The sequence below is a fragment of the Magnolia sinica genome, chromosome 17 (genome assembly GCF_029962835.1).
Source record: "Magnolia sinica isolate HGM2019 chromosome 17, MsV1, whole genome shotgun sequence".
Classification (NCBI taxonomy): Eukaryota; Viridiplantae; Streptophyta; class Magnoliopsida; order Magnoliales; family Magnoliaceae; genus Magnolia; species Magnolia sinica.
This window is the reverse complement of record NC_080589.1, coordinates 36,042,711-36,067,969: the sequence shown is the minus strand read 5'-3', so window position 1 is coordinate 36,067,969 and position 25,259 is coordinate 36,042,711. Positions and strand designations below refer to the sequence as shown.

Here is a 25,259-nt window from a genome sequence, read left to right as displayed (position 1 = left end):
TTCCTCTCTCTCTGTAGAAAAAAAAAAAGAAGGAAAAACATAGATCTCATTGAATCTTTACATATTCTTTCCCAGATTCCCTTTCACATTTTCCAGTCTCCATGGCGGGTTCTGCTGGCCCCAATGATTTTGGCGGTCGCACGAGCGTCCGTGTCGTTGTTGTCGGTGACCGTGGCACTGGAAAATCAAGCCTCATTGTGACTATCGCGGCCGAATCGTTTCCAGAAAACGTCCCATCCGTCTTGCCGCCCACTCGTCTGCCATCCGATTTCTACCCAGACCGTGCCCCCATCACCATCATTGACACGTCATCCAGGTACAGAACATATATAATTGTTTTGTATCCTTGAAATGCTGAGGCTTTCATCCCAATAGGAGCTGTTTTGCCTAGCTGACTAGCTCGACATTGCCGAGTAATGATTCCATTGTCTTTCTTTAACTTGGCTAGTAGAAGCAGTTCTCGATCAGGGCTGTCCTTTTTTCTATCCAAAGTGATGACTAGGGCACCTGAGTGAAGCTCTCGCGTAGCTCTCCAAAGAACTTTTTTGGAAGATAAAACCGTGTCTCATATAATAGATACCCATCATGCCTACTATTTCATGGTAACTCAATGCTCAGGCCCTTAGAAAGTGCTGAAATACTTTTGCGAACATCATTCTTGGCTGTGTAGTCTCCATTGAGTTCCTGGAGTTCAACACAGATATTGATAGGGTAGATAAGATGCCCGATTTTTGACTGAGGCGGTTTACTACCTTATTTTCCACACCTGCCCAATCATTCAAATCAAGGGCTTGTTTGGATTGCGAATTACATTAGTAATGTAATGTAAAAGTTCCATCGTTATGATTTTACAACGTTTGTTTAAACATGTAATCCAAAGATCAAATGTTATTGTAATAGGAGACAGGTTAGGGAATCCGATGGTCAAATGTTAATATAATAGGAGACAGGTAAGGGAATTTCCAATCATTACAATTTTACAGTGTATTGCAGTAGAAATCACTTATCCAAACACACACATCAGGGTGTTTTTCCTATTGATTTGACATTTCAGTATTGTAGAAATATCATCATTATGATTTTACCACGCCTATCCAAGCATGGGAATTGCCGGTCAAATTACCCAGGAGACGGGTATTGTAATTTGTAATCGCTGCGGTTTTCCAATTTCCTCTGGAGATTGTAATGCAAATTAAATGAGCCATCATTATCATTTTAAGGTTTTTTTTAAAAATAAATGTCAATATGGCATAGTTGTTTTTTCAAATATCAACTATGCCATATGGTTAATAAATGTCAAATTTGTCAAGATCATCTCCATTGTAAACATTGTATTGAAGTTGTCCTTGTATGGTTTGCTCCAAAAAGATACAAAACTTAAATATCCTCTCAAAAGTGCTTAATGCAAGTGTGAGAGATGTTATTTGGGCTTAACAGGCCCTGCAAAATTTCCAAAGGAAAAAAAAAGGAAAGCAAATAGTAATTCTGTAGGCCATGGTTCTTCCGACAACCATTATCTTTGTTTTCCAACTGAATCAATTGAATCATAAGATTTGAGTTAGTATAATTCATTAGATCCAGTTAGGACCAGTGTTTTAAATAGCTACGCTATGTAGCGTGTAGCTTATGCTACGTAGTGTAGCTTAGCCTTAACGCTACGTAGCTTATGAAAATAGCTTAAGTTGTGTGTAGCCTACGCTACATGATAATTTGCATATGCTACATGCTATAGACTATACGCTATACACTATATCGCTTACATTACAAGTTATTTTTCACTACAATAAAATCAATTATGTTTTCAATGAATTGTTACATCTTTCTATTTTCAATAAAAATTAGATAATCTTTTCAATGCTTTTAGTAAAATAATATAAGAAACAATATTAAATCAGTTTCGTTGCTCTTCTCTACCTTTATACTTAATCATTGTCCTTATTACTTTAGGTTGCATTTAGTTGCACCAAATATCATGCAATTTTGTTAAATTTCATTATTAATCAGTATAATTTGGTGCAGAATATTATGAAATTGGTGTAACCAAGTGCAACCTTGAATAAAAATCTAGTAGCATGTAGCTTCCGCTACATGCTATGTAGCTTACGCCTCACGCTTCGGAGGGGTGAGCGCTACGCTACACGCTATTCGTTATTTAAAACACTGGTTAGGACTTTAGGAGAATGTGATTCAAAATAAGATTCATACTGTTATAGAAGGTTTTATTTGAGTCATAACATTCAAAGTGTAAACTGTAATAAAACATGTTCGTGTCCAAAGTACTCTTGCGTGGGTGGGACTAATAGTTGGATTCGAAACATTATTTCCTTCTCTGTTTTGATGTATCAATACTTTTTTAATGATTGCATTTTTGTTTTCCATTTAATAGCCCAGAGCATAGAGGTAAGCTTGCTACTGAATGCAAGCTGGCGGATGCAGTTTTACTGACATATGCATGCGATCAGCCGTCCACGCTTGACAGACTGAGTACCTTCTGGCTTCCAGAACTTCGTCGGTTGGAGGTACTTTGTTTTGCTGTTTTTTTTTTTTTTTCAATTATACAACAGGGTTCCTAACCTGTGGTCACTGGTCACTGCGCACGTTAATTATCCTATCTCCATTAGAACACTGGATATACGTCCAACAGTTTAGTGATCTAGACCATACATCTGACGGTCTGCACCATAATGGACCACAGGTCAAAATCACATCGATTGGATGATTCCATCTACCAATTGGTAGACAGTCTTGTTATGAATAGTCCTTTTTAGCCTCCGTTTGTGGGTCACCCATCAGATGGCGAGGTTTTCCCTGTCATTGTGGTTATTTGATCACATCCAGTTCATTGTATAGCCCACCAGATGTACAGGCATGGATCACTGCACTGTTGTGCCACATGTCGATTATGTAGAAGCGGCACAAGATAATTAACTGGTACTGGGCACAAGTAATTTCCACTTAATTGCTTGTTATTGTACTTGTTTTGTGATGTGCACAGGTGAAGGTGCCAGTGATTGCTGTTGGTTGCAAGTTAGATTTGAGAGATGAGCAACAACAAGTTAGCTTGGAGCAGGTGATGTCGCTAATCATGCAACAGTTTCGGGAGATTGAGACATGTATTGAATGCTCAGCATTGAAGCAAGTTCAGGTGTGCGACAGTGGCTTGTTTTTAAGATTCTATTTTAATGTACATTTAGAAATCCTTTTGACACAGGGACTCCTTTGGTGGAGAGAATCCAAAATATGGAAATGGAAAACCCGTGGAAATGGAAAAGGACAGTATATCCCTCTTACCTGCAAACTTCTGTTGTAAAATTCCATAAGCTGATGCTATTCGTGAATGGTGGAATAGGATGATAAACTCGATCAGCTATTCTGTTGAGACGTCTCACCAAAAAAGGTAGAGTAGCACCACCGGGTTGAAGAATCTCTCTTCAAGAACCCTGTCAAAAGACATAAACAACAAGAGTAATGAAACTATATTTCATAAAAAAAAAATGACAACAATCACTACAACTCATGTCATCATCATCATCATAGCCTTTCTCCCAGCAATTTAGGGCTGCCATTGCGTAAACGATGAAAAGAAATTTGGGTTGTCACACCGAACATTACCTTGTTTTTGGAATGGTCATGGTAGATGCTCATACTGACAAGACTCATGCCAATACGAATCTTGCTAGTAAATGCTAAGCCTAAACCCATATACAGACACCCCAAAAAGGGCAAGCACAAGGAGGGCTTGTTGCCTAACAATACCACTAAGCTTGAGGCGCACACATGAATGTTCCCTTGTGTCAATTCTATCATAAAATAAGGGGGCGTTTGTTTTTTCAATTACATATGTAAATAGGGGTAAATAGTTAATAATATTACTTTTGAAGGGTGTTTGTTTAAGAGGGAAATACCCCAGTAATTATGCTTGGAAAACGACGCCATAAAGTATGAAATTGAACAAGGCTTCAGTATTGTCAAAATTCGAGGGTCCAATAGTGATTTATATATGTGATCCATGCTGTCCATCCATTTTACCATCTCATTATAGGACATGAGCTAAAAAATGAGGCAGATTGGAAGCTCAAGTGGACCATACCACAGGAAACAAGGGGGTTAATGACGTTCACCATTCAAAATTGAAACCTTCATAGGGCCCACAGGAATGTCTATGATGGGGACATCACATCACGTGTGCCCCTACGCATATATCAAAGGAGGAGACGGACCCCAGTCTCTTTGTGGCTAGATGAGTACCCATTCTGAAGAGCCTGCATGGCATCTACGGGCATTTGGAAGACCCCACATTGGGAAGATGCATGTGGGTTGCTAGAGGGAGTTTTTTTTTTTTTTTTTTGACCATTAGATTGGATGCATGAATGAATTAAAAGCAATGGTTTTCTTCCTCTTTTCTCTTGATTGTTGATTGGGGATTTCTAAAGGTGTGAATCCTTCCTTTAATGCAAATCCAAAGGTTATTACTTGTTGTGAAGCCAAAACTTTCTTCATTCTCTCTCTCCCTCAAATGTATTTTCTCCTTAATCCTTTTTTCATCTCTTACATCATCCTTTCTATTTTTTTCTTTCTTCTTCACATTGTGCTTAACCTACACCAACCTAAACCCATCCCCACACCCCATCTCCGTTTTTTTCCCTACCCAAGCACGCGTGCACACACACACATGCACATGTACGAACAACCATGTGCGGCTGTCCCTCTTCATCCTTTGTGCTTCCCTTTTGATTCCCCTTTCTTATGAAATCAAAACCCCCTTGAAACCCTAACCATAAATCCCCAAATTTTCCCTTTTGCCCAAATTCCTAACCCTAATCCCAAATTCCCCCCATTTCTTTTTTCAAATCCATAAACCTAGTTCACCTTAAACCTAAATCCCTATCTAATCCCTTTAGGATACAAGTGAATCCCTTTTAATAATAGCCTATCCCTATGTTAATTTGGAGTTTCTCAACTCCATTGGCACCTAATTGTTTTAATATATTATTAGTTCCTAATTCCGAGCATGTAATAGCTTAGGATCTGATATGATTACTGCTTGTTGATTGTTTGGATTTATATGAAGTTGCTGAAATTTATTGTTCTTGCTCACATTATCTAAAAGCCGAATTTTCTTATCATTTTAGGATAGAAAACATTGTCCTGCATCAAATTTTGATATCAAAGCATAGGTTAACATAGGGTAGGTTCATCTTAGGCTTAGCCTAGGGTGTTCATCATCATATTTAGCATAGGTTTGATTTTGCATATTACATGTTTGTAGAAATTCCCACATACTAGGTGTTCGATCAAATTTCTGCATGACTACATCACCAGATGTATCTGAATTTCTGCACCAACAATCGGCAATCGCTGAAAATCTGATTTTCTGCATAACAGTTTCTGTGAAAAATGATTGTCAGCAGTTTGATAGTCAGTAATCTGAAAATCTGATTTTCAGCGGGCTGATTTTCAGCACACCTTTGAAGTTGACGTAATTTGAAATTAATTGTTATCACATCAGATTGAGTCCATCATCATATGTAGTGTCATTCATCATATTGTGGCATTCTAGAGGTACACTGCTGTAATTTTTGGTACTAGTTAATTCACATGCTGCATTGCTGGAATTTTCGAGTGTTAGTCATATCTCGAGGTATAGTACTGAATTTTAGTGTTAGTGTTTCTTTTGACCTATTGCTGGAAATTTTACACTATTATTACCCTTATCCCTTCGCCGAATTTCCCTAACACATTAATTCTTCTTGCCACATTGCTGAATTTTAGTACTAGGATATTTCATTAGTTACATTGCTAGAATTTTAGGGAAAATTGTCTCTTTGGTCATGCAGAGTCATATAGGGTCATCTAGAGTTGTCTAGGATCATATAGGGTCGTATAGATTCTTCACATTAGGTTTTCTCCATGCATACCCACGCAATCTGGATGTAGATTTGGTCTTTAAGCCACGATAAATCTAGAACAACTCACTGAGCTCATTCAAACTATGAACACCCGTCTAATAACCATAGAGGCACAGGGTAGAGCCAACAACAATCAACTGGCAGCCCAAAATAACCTTTTAGAGCAGATAGAAACCTCTCTACAAGCCAACCCCAACACCGGGGAGGATGGCCAATCCCAAGTGGGAGGTCCAATGCATATTGACATAGGAGGTCCTACTGGAGGACGTGGATGAGGTCATGGCCGAGTTGGCGGCCGTGGTGGTACTCATTTTCAAGCATCCCAGAGAGAGTTCTAGGAAAGAGAGTTCTATGATTGCCATGATCCAAATGAGCGAGTCATGAAGAGCGTGAAGGTAAGTGCGCCGAATTTTGATGGTCGCCTGGACCCCAAAGCATTCCTTGATTGGATGGCGGACATGGGCCACTACTTTGAGTGGTATGACATGTCTGATGCCCATCGTGTGAGGTTCGCCAATATGAGATTGGAGGGCCAAGCCATGTTTTGGACCAACACCTAGCGGAAGATTGAGTGGTCTGGAGGTGCCTCGGTAGCGCATTAGGAAGAGATGAAAGAAATGTTGAAAGAAAAATATCTTCCCCTCTCGTACCATCAAAGGCTTATGGATCAGTGGCAATCCTTTCGCCAGGGGACCATGCTTGTGTCAGATTACATCGCCAAGTTTGAAGAATACATGATGCGATGTGATATTTAGGACCCGATGATTATGGTCTCTTGTTTCAATACGGTCCTCCGAACTGATATTCAGCGAGAGCTCCTCTCTTGCGACGTCGAAACCCTGGAACAAATGTACCAAGTGGTGTAAGACACTGAGCATTACCTCAAGCTGCAATTTGGGAGGCAATTTGACTCTCGAGACTCAATGTTAAGACCACTCCCTAGGGAGCTAAGTCTAACTTTGGGGGTCAATCCAAGTCCCTTACTAGTTCTCAATCCAACATAAAGGATGCCAAGGGAAAATGAGTTGCCAGCACCAGTTTGCGAGGTGGCGAACCCAGGCGATGTTATAATTGCCAAGGATTTGGCCATTTCGCTCATGAGTGTTCCTCTAAAGAGCGACCTAAGGCCCTCATAATCGAAGAGCAAGAAGAAGGTGAAGATGATCAGGGCAAATACGAAGAAGTGTATGAGCTTGAAGGAGGTGCTAGTGACGAAAGAGGAGTTGATACCATGACACTTACAGTTGTCAGATGTGCCCTAGCACAATCTAAGGGTGATGATGATTGGCGCAGGAGCACAATTTTCTATACTTACGCCAAGAGTGGAGATAAAAACTGCAAAATGATCATAGATAGTGGAAGTTGTTCAAATATGATCTCCACTAGCACCTTAGATCGCCTAGAGTTGAAAGCTACTCATCCTGAGCCCTATAGAGTTTCTTGGGTAGACAAGACTTCGATTTTGGTTTCCCAGTGATGTTAGGTTCCTATCAAGTTTGGATCTTACAAGGACACACTTTGGTACGATGTGTTGCGTATGGACGTAGGCCATATAATCTTGGGTAGGCCCTAGTTGTTCGATCGGGATGTGACAATATTCGGCCGCTCAAACACTTGTTCATTCATACATGAGGGCAAGAAGATTAGGTTGGTCCCTCTTCCACCCAAGGGCACCTCGAAAATGGAGGATGTTAAGAAAAACGATCCTAAAGTGTCAAGGAAATCCCAACCCAAGTCGCTGCACATCATAAATGCCAAAGAATTTGAAAGAGAGATTGAGGAAGATTCGATGGTGTATGCCATTGTGGCTAGAGATAGTACACCAGAGATTAGAGTAGAGTTGCCACCTGAGGCGATTCCAGTTTTTAAAGAGTTTAGTGACTTTTTTCTTGATGATTTATTAGATGAGCTTCCACCCATGAGGGACATCCAACATGCCAATGATCTTGTCCCCGTGTCGACTCTACCAAACATTCCTTGTTATTGAATGAACCCTATGGAGCATGCGAAGTTGAAGAAGCAGGTAGATGAGCTCCTTAGAAAGGGTTTCATTGAGGAGAGTCTGAGTCCGTGTGCCGTGCCAGCGCTTCTCATGCTAAAGAAAGATGGCACCTGGCGCATGTGTGTGGAATGTGGATAGTAGGGTCATCAATAAAATCACGGTCAAGTACCAGTTTCCTATACCACGTCTTGATGACATGCTCGACATGATGGCTAATGCCACCATATTTTCAAAGATAGACCTTAAAAGTGGTTATCACCATATACGAATACGCTCAGGTGATGAGTGGAAGACAACTTTCAATACGAAGGACGAGCTATATGTGTGGCTAGTCATGCCCTTTAGCTTGACTAATGCCCCGAGCACATTCATGAGAGTGATGACCCAAGTGTTGAGACCCTTTATGGGTAAATTTCTTGTTGTGTACTTCGATGACATCCTTATTTATAGCACATATAAGGAACAACTTCTCCACCATTTGAGGCAAGTCTGCGAGGTCCTCAAAGCTAAAAAGCTTTATGCCAACCTTAAGAAGTGCACCTTTATGTCAAAGAACGTTATCTTCTTAGGGTTCATAGTGTCATCTGAGGGCATGAGGGCGGACCTCGAGAAGGTCAAGGCCATAGTTGAGTGGCCTAAACCACATGACATTCATGAGGTGCAAAGCTCTCACGGCTTAGCAACTTTTAATAGACGGTTCATTAGAGGGTTTAGTTTCATCATGGCTCCCATTGCCGATTGCATGAAGAAAGGGGAGTTCTCATGGACTAAAACAACTTCTAAAGCTTTCAAGGAGATAAAGGGAAAAATGAGTGAAGCTCCCATCATGCAACTTCTAGAGCCTTTGAAGTTGCATGTGATGCATCTTGTGTAGTTATAGGTGGAGTGCTTAGCCAAGAAGGGCATCTCGTTGCTTATTTTAGTGAGAAGTTGAATGAGACAAGGCAACGATACTCTACCTATGACAAGGAGTTCTATGCGGTAGTCCAGTCATTGAGACATTGGCGACATTACTTACTACCGCAAGAATTTGTCTTGTTTTTTGATCATGAGGCCTTACGTTATCTTGCCTCCTAGAAGAAGTTGAACCCAAGGCATGCTAAGTGGGCTAAGTTTCTTCAGAAGTTCGCATTTGTATTAAAACATAAGGCCATGATTGAAAACAAACCTGCAGACGCCCTTAGTCGCAGAGTGACACTTCTAAAATCCATGAGTATAGAGGTTACTGGGTTTGAGCAACTTAGAGATGAATACCTTGCTTTCCCAGGCGAAGCTATTCTTTGGCGAGGTAGTCATTTTGCACGGTTTGCCTAAAACCTTCATGTCTGATCGGGATGTTAGGTTTATAAGTTATTTTTTAAAGACACTGTGGCATACGATGGGTACGCGGCTCCAATTTTCATTGGCGTACCACCTTTAGACTGATGGCCAGACAGAGGTGGTCAATAGGAGTCTTGGTAATTTGTTAAGATGTCTCATGGGTGATCACACTAGAATGTGGGTGCAGTCTTACCTATCGCAGAGTTAGTATATAATAGTTTGGTTAATAGGTCTATAGGCATGAGTCCATTCGAAGTTGTACAGGGTTATAAGCCTAGAAAACCTATCGACCTAATTCCCATGTCATTATCATATAGGCCATCAGAGTCTATAAAGTCCTTTGCATAACACATTCATGCATTGCATAACGAAATCAACCAAGGATCAATATGAGCAATGAACATTATAAACTTTCTACTGACTCTCATCATTCTTCAAAGACTATCAGGTAGGTGATTATGTGATGGTCTGTATTAGGCCAAAATGGTTTCCACATGGAGTCATTAAGAAATTGCAAGCTCGTAGTGCCGGACCTTTTAAGATATTGAAACGAATTGGTCCTAATGTGTATGTTATAGATCTTCCACCTTCCATGGGTATTAATTCTACATTCGATGTAGAGGGTCTTGTATCTTTTAAAGGGACGCCATATACCGCTTCCAATACTTCATTTGACCGTCACAATGATCCAGACCCATGGCCATTGCCTGATTTGTCTTCCCATCCTTTGCCTCCTTTGCCATCTATACTTGCTAGGTGAGAAGAGATTGAGGAAATCTTGGATCACCAAGTAATTTCCACACACCAAGGAGGATTTCAGAAGTTCCTTGTAAAGTGGAAGAACAGGCCAACTTCAGACAGTACTTAGATTACAGAGAGGAAGTTCTCGAGCATCGATCCGGATTCACTTAAGTGGTACTGGAGTTTTATTTTTGCCAGAGGCGAAATTTTCTCAACCGGGGAGAGTTGATGGGGACATAACATCACGTGCACCCCTACGCACGTATTAGAGGAGGAGACAGACTTCGGTCTCTTTGTGGCTAGATGAGTATTGAGTACACATTCTGAAGACCTCACATGGCATGTACGGGGCATCTGGAAGACCGCACATTAGGAAGATGCATGTGGGTTGTTAGAGAGTTTTTTTGACCATTGGATTGGATGGATGCGATGATCGGACCATCATATCAGATGGAGTACATCATCAAACTATTGATCGTGGGCCATCTTCATCGAGGGACATCACATATCTTAGGATTAGTTTATTTTTATGTTATTTAGTGGTTTGGATCATTAGTATATGTTTATTTTCTTTTATTTCGAGTGTTATTACATTTATTTTGAGTTGGGACTTAGTTGGAACAAAAAATATCTGAAGGGGCATTTTAGTCATTTGTAGTCCAAAAGGCTATAAAGCCTCTGATGCATGAATTAATCCTCTCTTCTCTTCATTGTTGATTGGGGATTTCTAAAGGTGTTAGTCCTTTGGTGCAAATATGAAGGTAACTACTTGGTGTGAAGCCAAAACCTTCTTCATTCTCTCTCCCTCAAAGGTATTTTCTCTTTAATCGTTTTCTTATCTCTTACATTGTCTTCATCCTTTTTTCTTTTTTTTTTTCATTTCTTTCTTTCTTCTTCACATTGTGCTTAACCCAACCTAAACCCATCCCCACACCCCATCACGTGCGACTGTCCCTCTTCATCCTTTGTGCTTCCCTTTTGATTCCCCTTTCCTATTAAATCAAAACCCCCTTGAAACCCTAACCCTAAATAACAACGCAACAAGTTCAAATCCATAAACCTAATTGATGCAGGACATGAAAATTAAATATGATATGCAAGATTTCAGGCTTAAGATCACGTTAGTTCAGAAACAATTGCACAAATTCCATATCCCACATGAAAGTCTAAACATTCAATTAAGGGGAATCTATGCAGGTCCAGGCCTACACATGATAAGGCTGGATCAATAAAAATTATGAACCAAACAATACTCAAAGATAAGAAATAATCATCCACGCATGCATAGTAATCAGTCCCTAATCCAAGGGATTCAGAAATTTCAATTCGGGGAACCCTGAGCCAAAAGACGATCCCGCGTGTGGACAACAACAATGGCCAGACGGACGTGCGTGTGATCCCGGCCGCACGTGTGTGGGGCCCACTATTCAGAAAAAGGCCACCTTGGCCCTGGTCGGCCAGGGATGGTCTCCAAAACCCCCAAATCTCAGCTCGATCTGATGTACGGTTTGTGCGTGGTGCTCCGCCGAAGTTTCAGCTCGCCTGCGGGCTGAAATCTGGAAACCTGCTGTAATGAAGAAATCTGACACAACAAAAGGACGAATTCGAAGTACGGATGGTGGGGGGAGATGGAAAAAAAAAGATGATGGAGGATGGGAGTGAATCGGGATCGATGTGGCTTCACACCACGGTAGTTAGCCCTTCGAAAAGGGAAGGCTTCGCACCAACTTTTGAATTCTTCCACAACTCACGAAGAGAATAGAAAGATAAAGCAGGAATTTTTTTATTAACTTCAATCAATCAAAAGAACTACAAGGGGTGCCTATTTATAGGGAAAATCCTATACCCCAAAACTCGCACCATGTGCGCAACCTATTACTTGACGATGAAGTAAACTAAAATAAAAACCAAACAGAGAATTCTAAAGCATTCACAATGTTCTAAATAATAACAATAAGCAAAACCTAAAATATGAAATCAATTCGATGAGTGGGCCACGATCATGAGATCCCATGATGGGCTTTTTCTGATTATCGGGCCCAATCTTTTGAACCAAAGTTTGTCTTCTAGGTAGGAGGCCCTCCCTGGACGTCGTCATCGAGACAGATCGATGGTGGGGCCCTCCTACTCCGTGCGTACTTGCGTAGGTGAGGCGGGGTGCGTGTGCGTATGCGCGAGATGTCCCCATCAATTCTCTTAGGCTGCGAAGATTTCGCCACTGGCGAAATAAAACTCCTGAACCACTCCAGGACGTCAAGATCAAGTCTCTGAAGCTCCTCCGCAGTGAGCCACGTGCTGTCTGAAGCTGGGCGTGACTTCCACTTGACCAGGTACTTCTGAAACTTGCCGTCCGACATTAAAACTATCTGATGGTCCAGGATATCCTCTATTTCCTCTCTGGGTGTGTGAAGGTTAGGTATAGGAGGGAGTGACTGAGAAGAAATGTCAGGAAGAATATGTATGGGAGGTAGAGGCTGAGAAAATGGGTTGGGACGGTTAGGTATGGGAGGTAGAGGCTGGGAAAATGGGTTGGGACGGGTAGGTATGGAACGTAGAGGATGGGAAAATGGGTCGGGAATGGTAGGCATAGGACGTAGAAGCTGAGAAGATGGGTCAGAACAGGTAGGTATGGGAGATAGAGGCTGGGAAAATGGGTCGGGACGGATAGGTATGGGAGGTAGAGGTTGGAAAAATAGGTCGGGAGGGGTAGATATGAGACGTAGTAACTGGGAAGATGGGTCGGGACTGATAGGTATGTGAGGTACAGGTTGGGAAAACGGTTCGGGAGGGGGCCATGGATCAATGGAAAGGTCTGATGAATTAGAATGGTTAGGCGAAAGGCTAGACAATGCATCAATGGACCCTTGAAATGCAACTAGATCCTCCACATTGAATGTGGAACTAATTCCCATGGAGGGTGGAAGATTTGCCACATACGCATTGAGACCGTTTCGTTTTATAATTTTGACGGGTTCAGCACTACGCGCGTGTAACTTACGAACGGCCCCCGGAGGATACCGCTCGGGCCTGATGCGGACCATCACAGAGTCCCTTACATTGAATTCTTTGAAACATTTATGCTGGTCTGCAGAAAATTTGTAATGTTCATTACTAGTAGTGATCTTCTACCTGATTTCTTGATGCCATGAATGAATGTGATGCACAAAAGACTCTGCAGGCTCTGACGGCCTATGGGACAGTGATATAGGGACAAGATCAATAGGTTTCTCAGGTTTATAATCAGTAACGACTTTATAAGGACTGAGACCTGTGGACCTATCGACAGAACTATTAAACGCAAACTCAGCTGTAGGTATTATTGTGTCCCATGTTCTGGTGTGCTCTATATCCCTCCTAGAGGGAGATTCATCCGGTAGATCATTAGGAAAGACATCACGAAACTCATATACTACCGGAATGGCCTCAGTGGGCAACTCTATACTAGCCTCTGGGGCACTCTCTCTAGCCACAAGGCCGTACGTGTTGTGCCACTCAAAATAGTGGTCTTGATGCCCCTGTTGGGGTGGGTGCACGGGTGCATGCCCATGACTGATTCCTTGGCCACCTCCATTCATTGGTCTATCCTCCTGGCCACCTGCCTGAGATTGGACATCTACCCCAATACTGGGATTTGTCCTAGCGGAGGCCTTTAGTTGGGTAATGCGCGCATCAAATTGATTACAGCGTTGGTCTATATATTGTTCATAGCACTTACCCAAATACTCGATTTACTTGGACAACTTGTTCATTGACTCTAGCAGTTGCTCCATGTTTATTGTAGGGTGCAAGCCAAAATTCAGCAATATAGTTGTCAAAATATAAGATTTTTTTCAAAAAAAAAAAAAAAAAAAATTTAAAAAACAACCTAGTTTCTAAAAACGAAAAAGGAAAGTTTCTGAAAACAAATTAGGAAAGTTTCAAAAAAAGCAACCTAGTTTCTAAAAACGAAAAAAAGAAAGTTTCTAAAAAACAAATTAGGAAAGTTTCTAAAAAAAGTAACCTAGTTTCTAAAAAAAGAAAAAGGAAAGTTTCTAAAAATAGAAAGTAAGCTAGTTTCTAAAAAAGAAAAAAGGAAAGTGAACTAGTTTCTAAAAAAGAAAAAGGAAAGGAAATTAGTTTCTAAAAACAAATTAAGAAAGTTTCTAAAAAATTAGTTTCTAAAAACAGAAAAGGAAAGTTTCTAAACCTAGAAATAGAAAGCTAAGCTAATTTCTAAAATAATTCAAATAAGGGGATAACAGAAAATTTCAGCAGCTTATGTCAGGGTTTATGGACTTCTAAACAACCATATATGATGAGAATTGATGCGTAATGGACATAAACAACCAAACCCTAAACATGTAATGAATTCCCCTACAAGAACCCTAGGCTCTGATAACAAATTTGATGCAGGATATGAAAATTAAATATGATATGCGAGATTTCAGGCTTAAGATCACGTTAGTTCAGAAATAATTACACAAATTCCATATCCCACATGAAAGTCCAAACATTCAATTAAGGGGAATCTATGCAGGTCCAGGCCTACACATGATAGGGCTGGATCAATAAAAATTATGAACCAAACAATACTCAAAGATAAGAAATAATCATCCACGCATGCATAGTAATCAGCCCCTAATCTAAGGGATTCAGAAATTCCAATTCGGGGAACTCTGAGCCAAAAGACGATCCCGCGTGTGGACAATAACAATGGTTAGACGGAAATGCATGTGATGCCGGCCACACGTGTGTGAGGCCCACTATTCAGAAAAAGGCCACCTTGGCCCTAGTCGGCCAGGGATGGTCTCCAAAACCCTCAAATCTCAGCTCGATCTGATGTATGGTTTGTGCGTAGTGCTCCGCCGAAGTTTCAGCTCGCCTGCGGGCCGAAATCTGGAAACCTGCTGTAATGAAGAAATCTGATGCAACAAAAGGACGAATTCGAAGTACGGATGGTGGGGGGGTGATGGAAAAAAAAAAAGATGATGGAGGATGGGGGTGAATCGGGATCGATGTGGCTTCGCACCATGGTAATTAGCCCTTCGAAAAGGGAGGGCTTCGCATCCACTTTTGAATTCTTCCACAACTCACGAAGAGAGCAGAAAAATAAAGCAAGAATTTTTTTATTAACTTCAATCAATCAAAAGAACTACAAGGGGTGCCTATTTATAGGGAAAATCCTATACCCCAAAACTCGCACCATGTGCGTAACCTATTACTTGGTGATGAAGTAAACTAAAATAAAAACCAAATAGAGAAATCTAAAGCGTTCACAATGTTCTAAATAATAACAATAAGTAAAACCTAAAATATGAAATCAATCCGACGAGTGGGCCACGATCATGAGATCCCATGATGGGCTTTTCTTGATTATCGGGTCCAATCTTTTAAACCAAACTTCATCTTCTAGGTAGGAGGCCCTCCCTGGACGTCGTCATCGAGATAGATCGATGGTGGGGCCCTCCTACTCCGTGTGTACGTGCATAGGTGAGGCGGCGTGCGTGCGCGTATGTGCGAGATGTCCCCATCACTAATTCACCCTAAACCTCAACCCCTATCTAATCACTTTAGGATACTAGTGAATCCCTTTGAATAATAGCTTAGCCCTATGTTAATTTGGAGTTTCTCAACTCCATTGGGACCTAATTGCCTTAATATATTATTAGTTCCTAATTCTGAGCATGTATTAGCCTAGGATCTAATATAATTACTACTTGTCGATTGATTGGATTTACATGAAGTTGCTGAAATTTATTGTTCTTGCTGACATTATCTAAAATCTGAATTTTCTTACCATTCTAGGATAGAAAACATTGTCCTGCATTAGTGTAACTATCATCCAACCTGTTCATAAGATCACAATAACATTTATGAAGGGTATACACAAATATCAGCTTGATCCAAAACTTCTATGGCCCCCAAGAAGTTTTCAATGTTAGGCGTTCAATTCCCACCATTTCCTATAGTGTGGTCCACTTGAGCTTCAGATCAGCCTCAGTATTTGGGCTCATGCCCTAAAATGAGCTGGCAGAACAGATGGACATCGTGGATAAGATACAAACATCATGGTGGGCCCCATGATTTTTATATGTGGAAATTGTACTAATTCAATTCTCTTGAATGGGAAGCTTTGCAAACCAGCTCATTGTCAACGTCAACCTCGAGACCAATGCCATAATTACATGGGTAAATAATCATTGCCCATTTATCGGTAATTACATATGTAAATGAAAAAACAAACACTCCCTAAGCGTGGACACCCAAGTTGGCACGAATGGAGACACTTGTATGGCCGTTGAACTGAAAGTGGTAAAGATATGCCCATGTAGTTGGCTACGAAGAGTAGCAGAAACCTGCTGGTACGTGTTTACTGTACACCCTCACATGGCAACAAGACATGCCCCACACTTGCAATCTAGTGCATTACCTCAAAAGGGGAATTTGCGAATAGTTAAGGTCTATAACATGAATGCGAAGCCAACTCACTTTGCATGATAACAATCAAGGGCATATGAGACATTTAGAATATATAAATTGCTTTACAAGATTTGTATTTGTAGACCGTTGGATGATTTTCTAATTTAAGTGAACTTGTTTCTCAAGTTACCTAAATTAGACTGAAACTAGGAAAATTGTTTGCTCGACTTTCTTTAACTAGGAACCTTTTGGAGTGCGTTTTGAGCTATTTTTGAAGTTAATTAGGTGATGCCTCCATCAAGTGACATTCTATCCAAGGCGTGGCATGAGGGATTTCTAGCAAAGGAAGAATTAGTTATTTGGTGCATGGTCTTGCTTGTGGTTTTATGGAGTGTTTGGGGCAAGGTGTGCAAAAACGGTTATGTATCGACTGTAACGGTTGAAGCTGTTACACGATACGGGTTTGAAAAGGGGTCCTCTAGCTTTTTTGGATGGTAACGGCCATTATGGCCTCGTAGTAGCTGTTACACACAACCCTAAAGAAAAAGGGGGAAAAAAGAAAAAAAAAAAAAACATTCCTTTTTCTTTCCTTTTCTTCTTCTCTTTTTAGTTTTTCTTCTTAGGCTGCTGTGGTTGCTGCGGCTGCGACGACAGCAGCAACAACTGCTCTTCTTCTTCTTCTTTCTTCTCCATGGTGTGGCCCTCTCTCTCTCTCTCTCTCTCTCTCTCTCTCTCTCTCTATCTTTCCCTCTTTTCTTTTTAGTTCCCTCTCTCTTTAGAAGAAACGAATGGACTGGGTGGCTGTTTCACAACCACACACTTAAAATGCTTTGCGGTGTACATAACTCAGTGCACTTGCACAATTCCGTTGTGTGACGCCCACCTTGATTTATGTGTAGTACATTCATGTTGTCCATCAATTTTTCTAGTTCATTTTAGGGCACGGTCCCTAAAATGAAGGGATCTAAATCTCAATTGGGCCACACAGTAGGGATTGAATGCCCACCGTTAAAATCTTCTTAGGGCCCACTATAATGTTTATTTGCGACTAAACCTATTGATAAGGTCACATAGACCTGGATGAGGGGAGAACACAAATAATAGCTTGATCAAAAAATAAAATTGGTCCCAAGAAAATTTTAATGGTGGGAATTCAATCCCTATTGTGTGGTCCACCTGTGATTCAGATTTGCCTCATTTTTGGACCATGCCCTAAAATGAGTTGGCAAAACGGATGGACCACATGGATATACAACAAATGCATTGAGGTGGGTCCCACATTTAAGGCATCACTCACCAGTGGTCCGCTTGAGATTTAAATCTACCTGAATTTTTGAACCATGCCTTAAAATGAGTTGGCAAAATAGATTGACGGCATGGATATACAAATACATCTAGGTGGCCCACTTGACCCACTAGTGGTCCACCTGAGATCTGGATTTCCTCATTTTTTGACTATGCCCTAAAATGAGTTGGCAAAACGGATGACTGACATGGATATATAATACATGCATCAAGTGGGCCCCACGTACATGGCCCAAAAAAAAATGTACTTTAGGCATACATCAAGTCAAAATTAACCAATTAAATTTTGGGACCATTGTTGCGTAGTCACAATCCCAAAATTAAATTGTTTGAACAATTTCTACCATTAATTTGAAGACACTTGTTTTTTGAAATAGGCCATTTGATATTTTTCATTCTTCACTGTCCAAGAAATGTCCACCAATCCATTAGTGGGATAAGTGTCGAAAGATTGCATTAATTTGAGGCTGATTTGGGGCATTGAATGGTCCCTCAAATCATCTCCAAATCGGCAACACTATCTACCTGAATTTAAATTTAATTTTTTCTTAAGATCTATGGGGGTAAATGATATCAAGTTGTTAGGTATATGAATTACATAATAGGGGAAAAAGTCCCTAAGCTTTGTATATTGAAATGAAATGTATGTGAGTTGCGAGGTATGTAATACATCAATACCTTAAATAATAGTAAAACCTGCAAATACGAGATGTTTTGGTATTACATTCATTATAGTATTTTATATTGATATTTATATAGTTAGAAAATTAAATATAAAATGCTTGCAATCAATTCTAGGTTGTCAAGTTCATAAATCCATCAGACAACCCGATATAGCATTGTCCCCGAAGATTGGACCGTTACACTATTATAAACATGTTCAAAATTATAAATGAATGCATATTTGGAATATTTATAATTTTCTAGATTTTCTGAATTTTTTGGAGCAATTTTTTTTTCCTGACCGATACAAGGGTGTATCGCCCATCAGCATCATTAAGCCCACCGTTACCGCTACAGAACACCTTGGCTTGGGGAGAACAAAATAGATGATACTTTCTTAACAAGCTAGGTTTGTGGGAATATGTGGCTTGGAAATCCAAAAGAGATGAAAAATTGATAAGGAACTTCTTGTCTCTATTCATGTGCCCTAGTTCAGTGTTGGAAAGGATGGAAAACTTGAGAAGGAACTTCTTCTAGAAAGGAAATATAGAAGGAAAAAAGTTCCATCTTCTCAGTTGGAGGGAGGTTTGCAAACCTATCTTTGAAGGGGGAGCCAGAATAAAAAAAAATTAGGGACACATGAATACTGCTCTTTTGGGGAAGTGGATCTGGAAGTTTGGAACGGAAGAAGTCAAACTTTGGAGGGAAATCATTGCCAGCAAGTACGGATCTCAAGGGGAAGGTTAGTTTGTAAAAAGATCTTCTCTTTATTGTGTGTCCGCTCTATGGAAAGCTATAATGTCAACAAAACATGTGGTTCGCAGAAATATAACATTTGCTTTGGGAAACGGTAGTAGGGTCAAGTTTTGGATTGATGTATGGTGTGGAGAGAGATCTCTTTAGGAGGAATTCCCTACGATGGCCGCCCTTTTTCCAGATCATGACATCACTGTTTCTTGATGCTTCTCTCTTTGTGGTGAGCAGATTGTGTGGTGTCCTCGTCGTAGGAATCTTAATGACAAGGAGGCCTGGGAGTTCATCAATTTTCTGGATCATCTCAAGCTCCTTATTCCTTCCCAAGATGAAGACTCCATGATTTGGAAAGGACACCTATCAAGTAAATTTTCTGTTCGCTCCTTATTCAAAGGTTTGACGTTTCCAAATAGAGGCTCCGCTCCTCTACATCCGTTTCATTGTTGGTTTTATGGTGCTCCCCCTAGAGTGGAAGTTTTTGTTTGGTTGGTGGGTCATAAAAGAGTTTTGACTATTGATACCCTCCAGCGAAGATCTTTGGTCCTTCCAACATTTGCTTGCTTTGTGTGGCGGATGCGAAGTTGATTGATCATATATTTATTCATTGCTCTTTTACCTGTTCGATTTGGGAGTCATTCCTGGCTGTGCTTAAATCCCTTGGGTCTCATGCCTTGGTCCGTGGGTGTCCTCCTCTGGGAGTGGCATGGGGGAGGTGATGGGAAAGTAGTTTCGAGGCTCCTCATTATGGCCTTGTTTTGGGTAGTTTGGAAGGAAAGAAATGAGTGTTGCTTTCGTAATGGTGGGACCTCTGTGGATAGAGTTATATGTTTTATTAAAGATCTTGTCAAGAGGTGTGCTCCTTATGTTAATGTAACAAACGTTGAGTCTGTCTCTTCATTTTTGGGTCATTAGTTTTTTTTTTTCTTTTTTTCCGTCCTTGCAATTCTTTTCCCGTCTTTTGGCGGGCTTCTTAATCTTGTTGCCTTAAAAAAATAAAAATCCAAAAGAGATGAGTTAGATTGGGTCTTTGGGGTTAAGAATGTAAAAGATTGTAAAATTTTGTCGTTAATTATGTTGTAATGATGGGGTTGTATTCTTTCCTTCTTAGACTTTTGTCTTAGCGGTTTATCAATAAAATAAAATCAATTATCCTTCAAAAAAGAAAAACAAAAGAAAATAGAGAAAAAGAAAATAGAAGAGGAACAAGTATGTCAGTTGGCAGCTTAGTTGTCCAAATCCTAAGATTTATGATTAACAATTTAAGTCAAATCTTAGGCAAAACGATTTGAAATCCCACTTCAAATCCTTTTTTAGATGAATCCTATGATTCTATTTAGATGAATCCTATAATTTTTAGATTTGAATCTTGCGATTTATGACTCAAATCCCAATTTTTGATTCAAATCCCGATTTACAATTCAAATTACACTTGTTCTCATCTTTCTTAATTTTACTTATCTTTTATTTTATGTTTTTAAATTGGTGGGGGCTTTAACTTTATTATTATTATTATTTTTAAATATGCCAATTATTTTATTTTATAAGATTTTAAATGATGAATCTTCTCTTCAACCGTAAATACTGTAAATTGTGGAGCCTTTTCTTATAATTTCTTACTTCAAATGGTCGAGACACCAAATTAATCTGACTTAATTGGAATATCTTTGTTGAAGGTTCTGATCATGTTGACTTATATGTATTGTGGTAGTGATGGTCATGATTGGACTTCAACTTAAAGACTCAATTTTTTATTTTTTTTTGGTCGCATTTCTAAGTATCTTGACAAATTATTATTATTATTATTATTTATAATTTTCTATGTATTTTTCTAAGCTTTCATTATGTAAGTTTAAACTCATAGGTTTATTTAATTCTTCATATAATAATGAAAAACTTACTAAAAGATTTTTTTTGAAGGCCTCATTAAGAACAATTCCATGTGGCGTAGCTCAGTTGGATTTTGGATCTGACTGATTTTTGGGCCTAGGGCTCAATGTGGGAAGGCGCTTCTAATGGATGCGTCGGATGCCATGCATGCATCAAATGCGGCCCATTTCCAATTGTTACCATTACAATTATTACAAGAACGTCACCATATGATCGTGTGTGTGTGTGTAGATATAGATATACACAAAGGGAAATGGTACGATGAGGTCAACCTCATGGGAGCTTCCCATGAGATTGAGCTTTGTGGGCCTCATTGCGATCTATTTTGGACATCCACGCTGTGCATTTGGTGGGTCCCATCAATATTATGGGATATCTCAAAAATCAGCCATTTCCGAAACTCAAGTGGGGCCATACCATCTGAAACCATGTGAAATTGTGCCTAAAACATCTAAAACTACTTGGTGGGGGCACACTTGAGTTTTTGATACAGCTGAAAGTTAGTGTGACTCCTCATCCAAGTGGGACACACACAATTGATGGGTTGGATGTCTGAACCACATCTCAATGGGCCCTATAAATGATCATGAAGGTTACAATAGGTGGGGATCTAATCTCAATTGTTGTATGTGGTATGGCCCACCTAACTCATTTATTGGCCTGATTTTTAGACTCATGGCCCACCATGGAAGGGTGCATCTGATTGATGGAGTGGATGTTCGACATAGATTACGGTGGGGTCCACAGATCTCAACCTTATGGGAAGCTCCCATGAGATTGACCTCATAGTACCTTTTTCCAAATATATAGACACCTAGCCCATCCATTGTGTGTCTCACTTGGATGAGGGGTCACACTAAGTTTCAACCTTATAAAAAACTCAGGTGGGCCCCACCAAGTTGTTTTAGATGTTTTAGGCACAATTTCATATGGTTTTAGATGGTATGACCCACTTGAGTTATGGATATGACCAATTTTTGGGATATACCATAACCTAGAGGAGACCCACCAAATGCACGGTGTGGATGTCCCACATAGATCACAGTGGGGCCCATAGAGCTCAACCTCATAATACCATTTCCCAACATATATATATATATATCGGGAAATGTTTTTGTAAGGCCCACCATGATGTGTTGAACATCTGAACGGTGTATCTGGTGAATGGTATCTTGGAGACGGGATGTCCCAAAAATCAGCTGCATCTGGAAGTCTGGTGGGCAATAGTATCTAGACAGTGCGAATCATGCTGAAAACATCTAAAATCAGGGTCCTACCTGAGTTTTGGAGTGGCCTATAATTTGGTGTGACCCCTCATCCAGGTGGGACGGGACACACACAATGGATGGTTGGATGTTTGAAGTTTGAACCACAACTTGATGGGTCCCAGAAACAATCAGGAAGCATTATTATGGTTGGAAGTCCATTCTCTATTGCTTCCTACCATTTGGCCCATGTAAGTGGTGGATCGAGTAAGATTTTTAGCTTTTAAGCATGATGGGGAGGGGCACATCTGATGGATGGGGTGGATGTTTAACTCTCATCATGGATAGATGGTGGACAAGGGTTGCGTGTGAAAAGAAAGAAAATGCCAAAAAAAAAAAAAAAAGAAAGAAAAGAAAAAAGAAGTGCTATTTATAATAGATACATGGATGGATGGATGGTTAAGGGTCAGGTGTGAAAAGAAAAGTCTAAAATAAACACGCTATTATGAGATGACAGGGCTAGGAAAGGGAGGGAGGGATATGGATCGATAGATGGATGGATAAGTAGATAGACTGGACTAGACAAGGGTTGGGTGTTGAAAAAGACAAGCCTAAAAGGTGTGCTATTTATGAAATGACAGGGCTAAAAACATGTTCTGTTTATGAGATGATGGGGGCTAAAAAGGGAGGGTGGGGTGGGGTGGGGTGGGATGGGGCTAAAAAGATGTGCTATTTATGAGATGGTGGGGATGGGGTAGGTGGTATTTATGAGCTGAAGTGGTGGGTGTGAAGAAAGGGTGGGGGAGAGAGCTTCTATCGGCCCATGTAAACATTAGACAATAACAATCTCTCCTTTCGGGTAGTAACCATCTCTCTCTCTCTCTCTCTCTCTCTCTCTCTCTCTCTCTCTCTCTCTCTTGAAAATATGGGGTCCTCAATATCCCCTTTTCTTTCTATTTTGAAAATATGGGGCTAAAAAGAATTATTTCTCATTTTTTCAAATTGTCCGAAGGTACCTTAAGACCTTTTTCTTTCTTTCTTTCTTTATTGAATATTCAACTTCCTTTTGGTTTTTATATTGGCTCTCACTGGCAATATGGTCATTGCTGTCTCAATGGTTCTTTAATGTATTATCTTTGTCACTTGTCTTGTAGCAGAGTTGATCCTTTCAATTTTTATTTATTTCCTTATAATGTTATCAACACTACCAATCAAGAAGCCATTGTTTCACATTTGAGTTTGTCTTTTCTGCTGGAAACTTTGGATATTTCAAAATTCAAGGTAAGCCTTATTCTGAGTTGCATGAAGCTTCGATGGATATGGTATTCAAATTACTGTAGCCCCTTCTTTTCATATATTATTATTTTGTCACTTTCAATCTTATGCTCTTTAGAGTAGTATGTCTGCTTTGTGCTCTCAGATAATTAAATATATCATTTCTTCCTTTCAGGTTCCTGAAGTTTTCTATTATGCCCAAAAGGCGGTGCTTCATCCGACTGCCCCGCTATTCGATCAGGAAGCACAAACTTTAAAGCCTCGATGTGTGAGGGCTTTGAAACGTATTTTCATTCTTTGTGATAATGACAGAGATGGGGCTCTCAGTGATGCCGAGTTGAATGATTTTCAGGTTTTTATTTTATCAATATATTTGAAGCTGAATTATTTTGAGCTTTTCTCATTGAGAGTATCTTTTATTTTGTAAGCTTGCTCAAAAGTTTTTGACATGTTTAATGTTGTGGTGTTAGTGGCACATTGATGCCTTACATCTGCATGCATCAATTAACATTTTTGAAATAACTGCATTTTGCATGTATGCAGGTTAGATGTTTTAGTGCTCCATTGCAACCATCTGAAATAGTGGGTGTTAAGAAGGTTGTACAAGGTAAGCTGCCTGAGGGGGTAATGACCATGGTCTCACCTTGACTGGATTTCTTTTCCTCCATGCACTTTTTATAGAAAAGGGGCGCCTTGAAACAACATGGACGGTTCTAAGGAAATTTGGATACGACAATGATATGAAACTAAGGGAAGATCTTATTCCAGTTGCATTCAAACGGGCTCCTGACCAGGTATCTCTCATTGAGAAAAAATAGTTACAATGCTTGTACAAATTGGGTAATCAACTTGGGGAGTGCAATTGAAAATTTAGTCATAACATGGGCTAACCAATACTCAAGTTCGAAAAAAATGGATTTGCAACATGTTTTAGTCATTGGATATTTTAGTTTTAATTAAACCTTGAAAATGGAGTGCAATTGAAAATTTAGTCATCACATGTTTTAGTTTTAATTAAACCTTCCTTTTTAATTAATCAGAAAGGTTAAGTGTGAGAAATTGGAGCAAATAGTGCATGGTGCTATATGTTTAGATTTACCTCAAAAAATGTTTGTTGTTCTTTAAACAAACTTTCAAAAAAAAAAACTTGATTGGTCTATCTACTTGAACCTGTCATCACTTTCTATTTCTATGAAGTAGTCTTTTGTATAATTTCTATGAGTTTGTTTTATAGTTATAACTAAATCATCCTGCCAAGCTGGATTTTTGTCTATAGATGATTTCAGTGTCTGCAATTCCCCCCCCCCCTGATAATTGATAATTTCTTTTGTCAAAATAGGTTGTGTTGCTTCTAAGGTTTCGTTTCAAGTATTTTTTTAAGAAAAAAAGTTTCGTTTCAAGTTGCTGATAATATCCCTAAATTGTGTGGTGTAGAGTGTGGAGTGAACAAATGAAGCTGTGGAGTTCTTGAAAGGGATCCTCTTCATGTTTGACATTGAGGTGTATGTATTAATTTCCGCTTCATTCACTAATTGGTGATGTTGATCATAGCTTTTATGCTAATATGGCTTGAAGTACTGGCTTATATTAGTAGTATTACTGTACTTTTTGATAAATTCATTTGGGCTTGTTGCATATCTTTTCTCGCGATCAAAGTTTCTTTACCTGTGGCCCCTTCTTCTTTGATGCACTTCCTTTTTTGTTATTATAATTGGTTTCTCATACTCATTGTTGTATGTATTGGTATCGCACTCCGTATGGCACTCTTTGGAATATAGAAACATATCGATGTCAAATGGG

General features: G+C 39.8%; 1 pseudogene; it reads left to right on the top strand.

Annotated features, from left to right (window-relative positions):
- Positions 1-25,259, top strand: LOC131231375 (mitochondrial Rho GTPase 1-like; annotated as a pseudogene).